General features: G+C 32.9%; 1 pseudogene; it reads right to left on the reverse strand.

Moving 5' to 3' along the window:
- Positions 1-169: 169 nt before the first annotated feature.
- LOC143046811 (uncharacterized) overlaps positions 170-15,784 on the reverse strand; it is a 79,492-nt pseudogene continuing 63,877 nt past the window's right edge.

The raw sequence follows: 15,784 nt of genomic DNA on the forward strand, positions 1-15,784 counted from the left end.
AAATTACTTAAATATCTTATTAGAACTTTACGAAATAAAAATTTTTATATACAAAAAAAGGATTGATGATTTTTTTTCTACACGAAACGTACGTCTCACGTACAAAATTACAAAAGCCTTGTTGCGTTAATGAGTTAAATGGTAACGTGTACGGTGAGATGTGATAATGTTAACCATCATTTTGTATACCACAATCATCATATGCATTGTCGCGTTCTTTCCCTCTCCTGTCATGGGCTGAAGTGTCGTATACATCATCAACTGTATGACAGTAAATGTTAGTTTCATCATTTTCTATATGCCGTCTTTCATTTGTGACGTCATAAACGCCGTCAGAAGACGATGCATATTGAGCCTCACTGTCTTTTTCTGAATAATTCGTATTCGATCTATTGAATCCTGTTGCACCTGGATCTAAGACAAAATACTGACCACCGTCCAACTGAGTTGCAGCTTCAGGTGTAGTCGGTATGGTAAATGAGACACGCTCTTGTTCTCCCGTATCGTGCATGTCATTTTCTCTATGGTAATTTGCTGTAGTTGATACATTCTCTCTCTCTTCATCTCCAGTTCTCTTTTTTTCTTTTTTGTTCCTTTTCCTGAAAGTATTCAATATGTGTTATTTTTTACATGGATATTTAAAACTTAATAGTTAAAAAATGGACCACTAAGATACGAAGAACAGTAAAATATATATGGATTCCGTTTGGAGTTGATTTGATTCCCATTGTACTGTTTCAATATCGCAAACACGACCCTTACTTATTTTTACAACTCCAGCTACAGAAAGAACTTTTAAAATCAATACTACATAGGTCTTAAATAGTCACATGTTCATCACAAACCGGGTGACAAATGTGACGGGTTTGTGTTTATTTATACGGTATTAGAGCATAAGACATCAGAACAGAATCTTGAGCTGCAAGTTCTGATCGCATCCTTTATCAATCTCATTGTACTTGATTCTAGTCTTAATTCACCTGCAAGGTAAACATAGCAGATAGATTCGCTTACTCTCTCCATCGTTTTTGTTTCAGTTGAATAGATCATGTTTTCATTGGTTTGTATATTCAAAATGAAATTACGGGTTCTAATCAACTAATGGACGTATTCTAAGGATAGGACGTATATGTAAAATAAATCTGAATGAAACAGTTAATACGGTGGAAACTGTGATAAAAATAAATGAAACTTGTCAATGTCGCCACGTCACTGCCTTCACTGTTTCATTGACTATGGATTTTGTTTAATACAAACCTTGTATTATAGTTATTCAAACGAGAATTTACCATTTTCATTTATAAATCTTTGAAAATGTTTTATGCACATGATACATGTAGCAAGTTAAAGATACTCACCTGCAACAGTAGATAAATACTACAATGATTACCAGAGCAAATATAAATCCTAGAACCCCTCCGACAATTATTCCTGTTAATCCTTAAAAAAAACCAACGTTAGACAGCTGATTATTATGTGTGTAAGTGTGGGTGTTTGACTTCAAATTATCAGAAATATTAATTGAGTCCAGTATACTTGCTTAGTTAAGGGAACCGTCAAACCGGCTTTTTTTTTAAATGTTTCTGATCACATTAAGACAGGAAGAACCTTACCATATATATACTTTGATCGGATGTTGCAAAGTCGTTTTGAGAATCAAATATGCGATTATGCAAATTTTAAGGTTCATGATCATATTCTGTTTGACTAACACAACATTTTATTACATGTGTGTAAGACTTTATCTTCCCATAATATTTTGCATCTAAAACCCTCTAAAGAGTTAACGAGGATAAGCTTTCCTACTTTTTTCATAATTTACTTGAATAGTTTTGAGATGGCCTTCCTTCACTTTACTTCTGATTTTAAATTGATTGTGGATAAGAATATACATTGTACATGTATATATAATCGTTATTTTTTGTTATACCCAAGGTTTGTTTTTAAAAAAGGTGATTTTGGAAATTGGAATATATATGTATTTTATGTGTTTACGTGCTCAGATTATTGTCAGAATACCCAACTGAGCTGTTGACTGTATATTAAAGTTAAGATTGACATGATTGTAGGAAACACAATTACATCATAGTCGTTGGCAACTTAATTTTTAGTGTCCTATGAGACTTTACAATGAATATCAGCGGTGTTGACCAAAATGGGATTTTAAATGAAATTTATAAATTTGTTAACTTGGTCGGCTACAATTGTAACTCACAAACTAAAAAAAAGTAAGAAAGGATTGAAGTTTAAATTGCGAGAGAATGACCGAAATTGCACAACAATTTACTACGTACAAATTCCTACATAACTTAAAATTCCGACGAAAATGTTTCATGAACTCTTTCTACGGTGTGGGAATTAGTAATTCTGACATGTTTTGGTTGCCCCGATACTCACAAGATTTGTTTCTGTCGTTTAGGTTAAAGTGAAATTATAAAACGAGGCGGAGATGCCAAAAGAACAAAAAAGATTAATAAGTCGGAAAAAAATTAAAAACGACGAAATACAAACAATAGTCTTTGACCAAGTGTAGAAATTCAAGGTATCTTGGATTTGAGTTCCTTCCAATAAGTACCGTTTACTTATTAGATGAATGATTTTTTTTCCGGCAAACGAATATAATTTTGACGTCATACTTGCTTGGAGAATTTCACATTACAGACTCAACAATAGTAACTTAAATTGAACAGCCTCAGATTCACTACAATGAAAAGTCGAACATGATATTGACATTATATTGTATTTATGATAGTAGAGAAAACTTTAAATGTCTCCACAAATGAATAATTCTTGTGTTGTTAGTGTGTTTTTTGTGAGTTGTTCATTTTTTCCCTTACCTGTTTTAGCTGAAATATTATTTTCTGTGTGATCTGAAATAATAATAATGAAGTATTTGAAATATTGCCGATTACTAGTAAATATTTTAAATGTAATTTTTAGAATTCTTTAAAACGGGAATTCGTTTGCATTAAAATACAAAATAGTAGTTATGTGAGTCATTTAAAATTATCAAGTTCCTGCCCTTTGTGTAATACTGGCTTTGGTTTTATCATTTTCTTATTCTAATTGCATCTTATTGTTCATAGTGCGGTGAATGAAGGCAGATTTTTTGGAATTTAATCTCCCCACCGAACACACACCTACATAATATATCATTGGAAAGAGGAAATCGTGTACTATAATAATATGCCTGTCGTCAGGACTTGATTTGGTCACATTTTTTTTAAATTGAGGTCAAAGGTTATATGTAAAAATTTGTGAAAATTTGGGTGGGTTTCAATTTTGACATTTTTTTCTATTTCTAAACTCTACCTAAATACAAATGATACTGTTTTGGCTTTAGTAATGTTTGTTATTATACATAAACCTTAATCATTGAGATTTTTTTATAAAAAAAAATCATAAAACGACGTTATATAAACAAAACTTCAAAAATCAAATTTTCAACCTATAAAATGTGAAGAGCACCTAAACCTTAAAAAATATCAATTTCAGGTAAAAAATCAAGTGTCATGCAGGACAATACTTTAAAATTATTTTTTAAACTATCATATTGGGTGAGGTATCAAACCAAAGCCATAGAACACTACAGTCAAATATGACCTCAAATTGAATTTGCGGATACTTCAGGTTTTTTATAGACTACTTGTTGCTTTTTGTTGTTTTTTTCACAATTATTACTGCTACCATAGTATAATCTTTTGATGTGTATTTAACTCTGGTTAATATCTATTACATTTTCGGTTTTGTAACTATATCCCCCTTTTTTCCCTTGCAACGTACCACAGACTTCAAAAGTATTCCTTATAAAAAAGAAGATGTGATATGATTGCAAATGAGACCAAATGAGACATAAAACAATTATAGGTCCCGTACGGGTTTCAACAATGAGTAAAAGTCATACTGCAAAGTCTTCAATTCCCGAAACGAATAATGTAAAACAAACCAAAAATCTAACGGCCTGATTAATGTACAAAATAAATAATAAAGAAATCAATATAGTATATAGAAACAAACGACAAACACTGCATTACCGTCTCGTTACTTAAAACTGACACATACAGATAGTGGCGGGGTTTAACTTTTTTAAGGGCACGCCAACAATCCCCTAACCTCGGGACTGGATTCGTGTGTACCAGTGCAACAAGCTTTATACCAAATCAACCCTTATCTCCATCATGTTCATTTTCATCAACTGTCACAATAACAATAACGGTACCATTTTTTCTGCACCAGATGCGCATTTCGACAATTCATGTCTCTTCAGTGATGCTCGTGGCCAAAATATGTGAAATCCAAAGCTTATATTAAAGATGAAGAGCTATAATCCAAAAGTTCCAAAAAGTATAGCCAAATCCGTGAAATGAATCAGAGCTTTGCATGAGGGAGATACATTCCTTAATTTATAATAATTTCTAACATTTTGACATGTTTTAATATTTCTACACATTTCACTCATGGTCACAGGTCTGCACATGAAAGGTTCTGCTGAAAGCAAACACGTTATTTTGAGTTTTTCGTTAAAAGTACAGACAAGGTATTGTAGGAAGTCCGAAGACATTTGTTCCTAAAAATTACCAGCTTCACACCATCCCTATCAATTCATCCAAGATTTAAAAGAGATCTATAAGGGGGTTTAGGAAGGTGTGATGACATCCATATGCTTGTCTGCAAAGATGCTGGGGAACATCATACGAGAAGTACACACTATCTTCAATTCGCTCAATTTCATGGTTGGCAACACATTAGATAGCGTCGCACTTTATTTTAAGAAGCATAAAATCCATTGGCATTCAATGTTTCAACAAGGTGTTTTGAACCAAACTCATGGTACATTTGTAAAGCCAATCCTAAATGAAAAGGAGTAAAATAAAAAAGATTGCCTCAACAATTGCTTAGCATTTCCACAATTTCTCTGGTGCCATTTCCTGAGAATAGTCTTGGCTGTATGCAGTTTCATTGAGTAACCATAGAATGAATTGCAATAAATACGAAGGCATTGACCGAATTAAGAAGGAAGAAACAATTCATCCAAAGTTGGGTAGTCTTCTTTCGAGTTTCGATGTCTTTTCTAAGTAAACTTGCAGCGGAATTAAATATCTGTCCGTTATTTGTGTCTATTGCAGTTGACATTGAGATTTAGAGGTCAGTTTTCAATTGACTAGAAGCTTATATGGCATCTAAAATAGTTAATTTGCTACTAAATAATAAGTTATATTTGCCTTGAACTTGTTGAAGTTGTTTGACAACTGAATTTCTATAAAAATAAATGAGTTTAGACTGCATTTTTCATGTAGAATACTTTAAATTAGAATCAGCCTGAAGAAATGGTCTATATTTATCAAGTAACGGTGCCATGAGGAATGACCATTAAATCGTTGTCAATAGCCAAAATAGAATTAGTAAAAGCAGTATCGTGTTCTGAAATATCTGCTTCCACGGGTTTGGATTTATGTTTTTTCGTTTTTAGCAAATATTTTGTAATGCAACCAAAATGACAGAGTGCTTGAACTTTAAAAGATGGACGGGAAACTATTTCAACATTAACTTTATCTGACACGGATAAAACATTTTTAATGCGCTCATCTGATTCAAACTTGAGTAATTTTTTATCTTTCTAAAATGTTTTGTTGCAACAAAATATACAAGCGCTCCAGATAAACGACTGCATTCTAGAACGTGTACACTGACTACCCGAAACTGAGGGACAACAGTCAGATAATTGTATGTCGTCAAACTTCCTGTGCACAGAGTTCTTCAAATTAACAGCTATCGCATGAAACATCTTGATGTTCCCCTCATCCAATCTTTTATGCAATGCAGATACAAAAGTCGACTTCCCTAAACTGGTAAATTGACTTAAAATTTCAATCGAGGTTTTTTTAGCATATTTTTTATTCACTGCATAAACTTTAACGAATTTTGTCTGTTGTTTGGACTAAATCGAGCAAGTTGCAAAGGACTTGACATATCACGGAATATTTACTGAAACTATCCGTCATTATTTTGATTTTACAATAAGACTTTCTGACAAAGTATATTTGATGTTTTATAACGAAAAAACATAGAATATAAACATATACAAACAAAGTATATGGCATATATCAGTGCACTTTAATTTAAAATATGTGAATATAATAGCGAAAAAGGTAGTAATTTCATATATCATTTGAGAGCAAATTATTGACTAATACACAAAATGGGACGGAAGGCAAGTGATTGAGATCCGTGTTGAAATTGAAGATTTTTTCTCCATTCTTATTCCATTGATTTCTTAAGTTTTTTTTCATATTTTGGTTCCGAAATTTTTATCACTTATTAGTTTTATTAACTACTATATGCTTAAAATATTATGGGATTATTTTTATTACTACTATGAAGAAGAAACTAAAGTTTGAGTTTGAATTTGCAATTAATAAAATTGAGAATGGAAATGGGGAATGTGTCAAAGAGACAACAACCCGACCAAATAAAAAACAACAGCAGAGGGTCACCAACAGGTCTTCAATGTAGCGAGAAAATCCCGCACCCGGAGGCGTCCTTCAGCTGGCCCCTAAACAAATATATACTAGTCCAGTGATAATGAAAGCCATACTAATTTCCAAATTGTACACAAGAAACTAAAATTAAAATAATACAAGACTAACAAAGGCCAGAGGCTCCTGACTTGGGACAGGCGCAAAAGTGCGGCGGGGTTAAACATGTTTGTGAGATCTCAACCCTCCCCCTATACCTCTAACCAATGTAGTAAAGTAAACGCATAACAATATTTACTGAAACTGCATAAACTACCTCATTTTTAAATAGTCTGAACTTCACAAAATTTATAGATTAGAAGAAAATAAAATACTGAATAGCATATTTTGACATGTAAAAATAGCTTCAGGAAAAACTATTTCAATTAAATGTAAGCAAACATACCCATTTTTTTCATTTTGAAAAAGGGGGGTTTAAACTCTCCAATATACTACCAGTCATTAAAACGACTTTTTAGAAAAAAAGTGACTGTACGAAATTCTGACGACAGGGCAAAAACTAAAGAAGACATATTTGTCTTTAAGTTAAGACAATTTTTAGCCGTGTGTTATTTGGGGAGATTAAACTCGCGATTTAGACGACTTTTTACACTTCTGTCACCGCACTATCATGCTAAATGATTATGAAGACTATACACAAAAAAATATCGTAAGGAAAATGAGAGATGGTATAAAGCGTACAAGGTCGCCTCAGATGGACACTAGACTGCCTATTTCAAGAGAGTTATTGGGTCGTATTTTGTCAATATTATCTTGTATCTGCAGTTCTGAATACGAGGTAAGGCTATTCAAGGCTGTTTTTCCTTAGCCTTTCATGGTCTTTTTAGGGTTTGGGAGTTGACAGTTCAAACTATGAGTAATACATGTTATTCAAATCATGCTTTAAACATGAATGATGTACAAATTTACCGCTATTTTGTCATTTTTACGATAAACCATTGACTAAATACCAGTTTTCTGCAATACTCAAAAAAGTCACTACATGCTTTAGGTGTTGATAATGCTCGTTGGTCGTCTCACTCTTTCAGAATAGGTATGGCTACAGCCTGTGCCATTGAAGGGTTATCTGACGAAAAGATTAAAAGTTTAGGTCGTTGGAAATCAGGTGCATATTTGCGTAACATACGAATTCCCGTTTAATTGTTAATGTATATTGCTGTTAGTTTCAGATTCTCCTATAAGGGTTTAGATTGTTGGGTCGTCAATTATTAAGAATGCGTTTGTGGAATCAAGGCAACGCCCGGGAGGAGCTAATTTGGCTTTGAATAGGTTGGGAGTAAATATTTGAAGGCAAGGAACAGGTGGACTAACTCTCTCTAAGATGAAAAATCGCATTAGAATAATGCTGAGATTTGAAGATCCTTCCAGCTATATTATAGTGCACATTGGGGGAATTGATATAGGTAATATCAAACTAGGTTACTTAATTACATTACCAGCTTGTTAAATTTATGTCATGGTTATCAAATAAATTGCCTGAAACGAATTTAATTTGGTCGCAAGTATTATCAAGATTGCAGTGGATGTATTCAACCAATGGGAGTTGTATGGAGAAGTGCAGACGTCGGTTAAACAGCTCCATTGGTGTCCACATGACAAAGCATGGAGGCTGTTACATTCGGTATCCTGACATAAAAGCTACACATAAGTTCCTAGCAGAAGATGGGGTGCATTTAACTAAGATAGGAAATAAAAAAATTTTGAATATAATCCAGGGAGCACTAGAAACAATTATTTCTTGTGTTGATTCATGTATACGTATAATACGATTACCTTTTTGAAATTCAATAGCTAAAGTAATCAAATAAAATAATATGACAGGCATTAAGTTGAATCTTTTGAAAGACAAATGAAATATTTTATAGGCAATACAGATCAAGTTTATCTGAATGATAAGTGAGATATTACATTGACAAATATTAACTTTTAAAATTCTTTTTTTACCCTAGCATTGCATAAATATCCCCAGAGAAATAAATGGTGCACGTATACAATACCGTAACTATGCATATGTGAAACAGTACCGATCTTTTACTTCCATTTTAGTTTCGCTATATAGCATTTTGGATGCAATGAAAGGTTTTTACACGATGTGTTCTTTTTCCTTTTTTCATCGCACTAGTCTTTAACCAATCATGCAAGGAATCTACAGCATGTTTTAATTCAAGTAAAAAAAAAACCAGCAGAGGACAATAAAAGAATTATATAATGATAACATTCATGTATCGAGCTGAAAACCATATATCAACTTCTGTATCATAACCAAAATCTTCTATCAATGGTGCAAAATCAATGTATTAGATTATCTTCCTTTGAAACATTCAGAACGGAATATAGTGTGGATTTTTTAAAATTAAAGAAAGTAAAGGTGTACAGTTTAAGATTTATGCTTAATTTAAAATTAGTGATTAAAGGCAAGTTAATATTTACTAAAATTTCCTTCTTCTTTCACTGGCATGCAAACACCACATGCTTTGCCAAAACTGAAACTGTTTTTTTTTCTCTCAATAAATTACATTTTAAAGTTACTTTGTATGGAACATGTTAGTCAACCTATAGTTAGCATTTGAACATATTCATTGACATCGAGATCACATCTTTTCAATAAAATTCATTGATAAAATCGAAGAGAAAAGAAGGTTCTAGTAGTATATTCGATGACATAAACCAAAATTTCTGAGTAAAAAATCAACGTGACACCACATCGAAGATCTGCTTCTGAAAAACATTAGGTGACACCTTTAAAATACCTTTAAGTTCTTATAATAATAATTTCAATTGTTTTTTTCTCTTTATTGGAAATCAACTTTTTCTGTATAAAAATAGCACTGTGGCACCGTTAAAGTCCACAATTCCTCTAAAGTCCACAACACCGCTAAAGTCCACAACAAATTTCCGCTAAAGTCCACAACGCCGCTAAAGTCCACAAACTTTCCGCTAAAGTCCACAAAATGACCTCCCCTAAAGTCCACAAGAAAACGCCGTTAAAGTCCACAATAGCAAGTTCCGCTAAAGTCCACAAAAAAGCACCGTTAAAGTCCACACCATTTTTTATTGTTAAAAACATATTATTCGTTATTTTTATCCCGTTAGTACAATACAAAGCATCAGTTTGATACATGAAAGAAGTACAGTATCTGTATATGATTTTGTTCCATTAATTTTGATCTTTGTATTTTGATGATGATGGCCAATTTGGACATCATTTTTAAAAAGTTTGTAAATTCGTTAGTTATATTATTACTGCATTCTACAAGTACTTTTTTTTCTTATCCTTAACATTTAATAACTTTTTGACATAATTAATGTACAAAGCAAAGGTGCCTCATAATCTATAACATTTACACGGCATTCATTCAGGCAACAATCTAGATTATACCATTAAACAAAAAAACTAGTAAGTTTATGAATTCCCAAAGTTCTCCTGTCGTAAAACTTTTAACTAAATATATATAACGTTATTTTAAATATCTGTGTTCGCTATAGAAAACAACAAAAAATAATGTGTTATGATTTTCAGAACGGAAAAATGAAGCCGATATGAAAAATTCTAAACTAGATGTGTCAAAGCAACTCGAATGGCCCCGTCCCAAAAAGTTGAAAAATCTGCAATTTCAATATAAACACATGTGGACACAAACATGATGGTAGCCTCACATATCAAAAATCAGCTCAAAATCTGGAGGGGAATAGAGAAAAAATCCGCATAACTGTGATTTTCAATAATTTATCAAAGTCCAAAGCCCGTAATTTCAGCGAAAATTTGTGGAGTTTGACCTATAACTCATCATGGAGCAGAACGAAACTTAAACTTGATCTGTAACTCATCATGGTTAACTCACATACCAAAAATCAGCCCAATATCTGAAAGCGTTTGGAAAAAAAGTCCGTATAACTGTGATTTTCAACAATTTCTCGAAGTCCAAAGCCAGTAATTTCGGCAAAAATTAGTGGAGCCGAACGAAACGTAAAGTTGATCTGTAACTTATCATAGATAACTTACATACCAAAAATCAGCCCCATATCTGAAGGCGTTTAGAAAAAAAGTCCGTATAACTGTGATTTTCAACAATTTCTCAAAGTCCAAAGCTCGTAACTTCGGCAAAAATTAGTGGAGCGGAACGAAATTTAAACTTGATCTGTAACTCATCATGGTTAACTCACATACCAAAAATCAGCGTAATATCTGAAGTCGTTTAGAAAACTACTTATATTGGTTTGTTGCGGAATGACGGAGTGACGGAATTACGGAAAGACGGAATTACGGAAAGACGGAATTACGGAAAGACGGAAAGACGGAATTACGGAAAGACGGACAAAGAGTAAAATTAGATGGCACCGACAACTTAGTTGCGAGGCCATAATAAAAAAAAGATCTATTATGCTTTAAATAACATTTTTATCGATTAGTATCGGAAATGGATGCGTTGAATGGGTTTCTATCAAAATGTCACAATAAAACCTGATTTGATTATATAGGAAGATGTGGTATGAGTGCCAATGAGACAACTCTCCATCCAAGTTAAAATTTATAAAAGTAAACCATTATAGGTCAAGGAACGGGCTTCGACACGGAACCTTGGCTCACACCGAACAGCAAGCTATAAAGGTCCCCAAAAGTTACAAGTATAAAACCATTCAAACGGGAAAACCAATGCCCAAAAATGGGGCTTAAAAAATATATACATACACTAGTTGTTTATCTTGGTAAAGTGTTTTAATCACATGTAAAATTACTCACAAGATTAATATGTATAAAATCACATAACGCTAAATATGTTCTACAGTAACCAATAAAATTGTATTGAAATGAACAGAAACATTCTTTGATATTATATAATTCGTAAAAGTTTCTTCTTAGAACTTCATACTAGTCTTCCATTTAGCTTTTTCAAAATACTAAAAAAAAGTATCACCCTGCCTTTATCCTATATCCACACCCTCCAATGTCCATAGACACATATTTATATTAGTTCTGGATTTCTCAACACACAAATACATCGGCAAGTGAATGCAAAAAACAAAACAAAATACATTTGACGGCATTTACAGTTGGATTTTCACAAACCATTTGAATTGTCTGAATATATATTTGTTTATTTGGTCATACTTTTCTTCGGTAAGTTTTGTTTTTTTCCTGGTGCAAATCAAATTTTTGGATAAAATATAAACTTTTTGTTATGTCACCAGAAATTGATAATTAACGCTTCAAAATAAATATATTACCAAATAAAGTTATGAGAGTTTTGCTTCTATTGGTACTAATTTTTATTAAAATCTTACATGAAATAGTCCCTAAATATTTGTTATGAAAAAAAAAACGTAGATTTTCATGATATATATATCAACAAATTGTAGGTGACAAATACTTCTGACCATCATATCAGTCATCTGATTAAGATGAAGAATTGCCAATAAAATTAAATATGCATAGAGGGTCGATGTCCTCTGTGTCTATTTCTACGGAGGCTACTTTCCCCGCGTAATAAGTTCAAATAACAACTAAATGTGCATGCGTTGTTGACGGTTCAAACAGGGTAAGCAAACTCTGATTAAACGATGCATTAAACGGCACACAACGTTTACCAAACTTTGGTTAGAAAGAAATGCACTTTTGATCTCTTGATAGATATATGTAAAGTTGTAAACAGTTTCAGAAAAGGTATCACTCCAGGGGATTGAAATTCTGCTTTTGATAAAATTTTGGGGAAATATGTGACATCTTTGCCCTCTTTTGCAATATTGTTTAGAAAATACATGCAGGTTGTTGCCATACAGCAAAAAGAAAAAGAAATATTTAGCTTTAACCCTTTAACTACTGGATATCAAATCTATGAAAAATACCGATTACATACGTATGCACAATATGTGACACAAACGGTACGCTTTATATGTAAGATAGCAAGGACAAGGGGGTGTAAAGTTTATGTATATTGCTGTCTATCATAAGTGCTAATCCATGATAGACAAATCTCATTTTGTGGTGTCATTTCTAAAAAAAAGCAATGAAACTATCATTACATATCAGTGTCAACTATATAAGAAAGTTTTTATAAGCATCGGATTCCTCTTTGTTGAGTGAGTGCAAGTCTCGCATACTGCCCACACATAGTGGTCATCATGTCAGCCACTGCTTCACCTAGATTTCTCGGCGCCCGTTTCTGTCTACACCTTCTTCTATGCACTCTTCCAATCTCCGTCATTACTATTTACCTGTCTCTCTCTGAGCTCTTACCACCTTGCCCACATATCCAACTGCCTTATTTCTATGTAGATGTTTTATAAATGTATGATTTTACTCGGATTTTCTACTGAATATAACCAAATAAACGGAGAATGTGTCCAGCTAGTATATATAACATTATAAAGTATTGTTACAGAAGAACGGCCACCCAAATTCGTATTAGATCCGTGTTTTATGGTAATAAGCATTGTGTATACGGCGTTTCATAAAATTTGGTTGAGGCAAAATAAAATTAGAGAACGGAAACTAATATTGTTGGGACGTACGTACGGGCAAGGGTTACACTTAATGCCCACCCCGAAGCGGAGGGGGATAAAAATTTCGGACGTTTTTATACTAAAATTATGCATACCCGGCCAAATCCCGTTTATCCCTACGACCCATATACGATCTGGTCGATTTGGTCTGGTCGAGATCAGGCTGAGATCGTGAATAGTTGATTTGGTCTTGATAGTCGATTAAAGATCGTGTAAAGGTCGTGAATTGATCGGAATTATAGAATAGTATTAATTTTTTGTCGAGATGAAGTCGTGATGGAGTCATTAAGGAGTCGCGAATGGTCGAGTTAAAGTCGTGGAAAGTCGGATGGCGGTCAGGTAGAAATCGTAAACAGGCCCGATCAAGAATTTGGTTGAGTTTGGTCGTGGAAATTTGGACAATCGGGATCATCGAGTTGATCTGTGCGGCAGTGTGAACCTAGCTTTATAGATATTTGCAAAGGAAATTTAAATGTCAAATATAGGCTCCTAATTATGTCTCCAGCATATACATAAAGGGAACGCTATGTTGGAGTTTCTTGTGGATGAACAAATGTTTACTAAAGAATAAAAAGAGTATAACAGCTAGATAACTTTTCAGAAATGTTGTCTGTTTGATTGATAGAAAATCGCAACACAAAGATCACATTTATGGTGATAAAGCAAATACTATTATCTTTTCATTTACCAAAAATATAATTTATGCTGACAAGATATACTTTCTAAGAAAAAAAGACCATGTAAAAAACAGAAATTGATCTTTTGAAAATAAAAAAAAAATGTTTGGACTTTAACGGTGCTTTTTTGTGGACTTTAGCGGAACTTCTTGTTGTGGACTTTAACGGTGTTTTCTTGTGGACTTTAGCGGAGGTCATTTTGTGGACTTTAGCGGAAAGTTTGTGGACTTTAACGGCGTTGTGGACTTTAACGGAAAATTGTTGTGGACTTTAGCGGTGTTGTGGACTTTAGAGGAATTGTGGACTTTAACGGTGCCACATAGCACCATGAATCAATTCATATTCAAATCATTTTCAATTTTGTGTTTGTTAAATAATGAAGTCTATTGTTAATATTCAAATCTATGTCATTTAGAAAAAAGAGATTTGTCATTTAGAAAAAAGAGATTTGTCATTCGTTTGATCGATAAGTTGTTTTATAAAAAAAATTAGGTTCGCGCCAAAAAAGAATTTAGAAATATGCAAATCAGTTAATTTCCTCTTATTTTGGATATCAACATTGATAGAATTACTTTTAAAACTTAAAGTTATTTATTGTTTCAAAATTGTTTAGTGGAGAAGGCCTTAGTTGACACCGTTAGAACTGTTAACATAGTGAAAGGTTAGTTTCATTTATCATCTCCAGAACAGTATCAATATGTGAGTCATATGTTGTTTTGAAAACATACTCTCAATGACTGATGATCAGCCAACAGCAATCCTTGAATACGTTTCATACTTATTTAAGTGCGAGTGGCACAGTTTTTCGGATAGCTTTTACCAGTACGATTTAGTATATATAAAGATACCCTAATCTTTAAAAATTCAATTCAGCATCTAGAATTAAGGAATAACTGCACTAGTACTGTAGTTGAAGAGTTGCCACCATCAAATAAAAAGTACTGTTATTCCGATTCTAATGCATAACAAAAAGAAATAATACGTTAGTTTTTAAAAAAAAAAAGGTATTAATTTGAAATAAAAATAAAATTCCGCGAAACCTTATTGAATGATTTTGGCGAATTTCTCAACATCACGTCATACAAATGAAAACTTACAATTAAGGTAATTTCGTTACGTCTACGATTCATATTTGGATAAAATCCCATCAAAACGGCGATTATTAGGTAGTTGATGTTTTATTTTCGATAATATTGTAGTAATTGACATTTGTTGATCCAATGAATTCAAAATTGCGGGAAACTTCTAAGTTACGACTAGTCAACTGTGGATTTGACGGTGACTTTTAGCCAACGAAAAAGATTGTTACAAAAAAGTATTGGAATAAAAGATCTGCAAAAAACTAGTAAAACAATAATTTTTTAAGTAATGCCATGTAATGTGAACGTGTGTTCCAACTTTGATACTGTGTGGTTCGTCTTTAACATAATAATAGCTATGTTTTCACAGTAACAGTTTTGGGGACAGTACAATACAACAAGTTAAAAGAATTATTAATGATATAATCACACAGAAAATAATTGAGCAACATTGTATGTTTATCTTTTTTATTTTATATGCTGAACACCTCTCTCATTGGCCTTGACTTTATCATAGTGCATTTTTTTTTCTGCCGAAGCAATCTGGGGTACCCCATGAGGACCAACGACAAGATTTTAACCTTATGTTCAGGTTTTAAATGACAATACACGAAGTTTTCGTTTTTCTACAAAGGTTTCTTCAACTGCTCTGTCTACACCAGTAATTTTTTTTTATAATCTCATTAAAGAAAACGTTATCAATAAACGAGCTGAAAACGAACAAACCAAACAACAGAACGCAATTATGTCACCTCAAATTGGTGAATATACTAATCAACGAATGTAAAAGAGGGACGAAAGTTACCGGAGGAACAGTCAATCTCATAAAGCGAAATAAACTGACTTCGCCATGGCTAAAAATGAAAAAGACAAACAGAAACACAAGAATAAGCAACACGAACCCCACCAAAAACTAGGGGTGATCTCAGGTGCGCCTATAAATCAAATGACCAAGTGGAAAAAAGACCTATATTCTTGACGTGGTATATGT

The sequence above is a fragment of the Mytilus galloprovincialis genome, chromosome 9 (genome assembly GCF_965363235.1).
Source record: "Mytilus galloprovincialis chromosome 9, xbMytGall1.hap1.1, whole genome shotgun sequence".
Classification (NCBI taxonomy): Eukaryota; Metazoa; Mollusca; class Bivalvia; order Mytilida; family Mytilidae; genus Mytilus; species Mytilus galloprovincialis.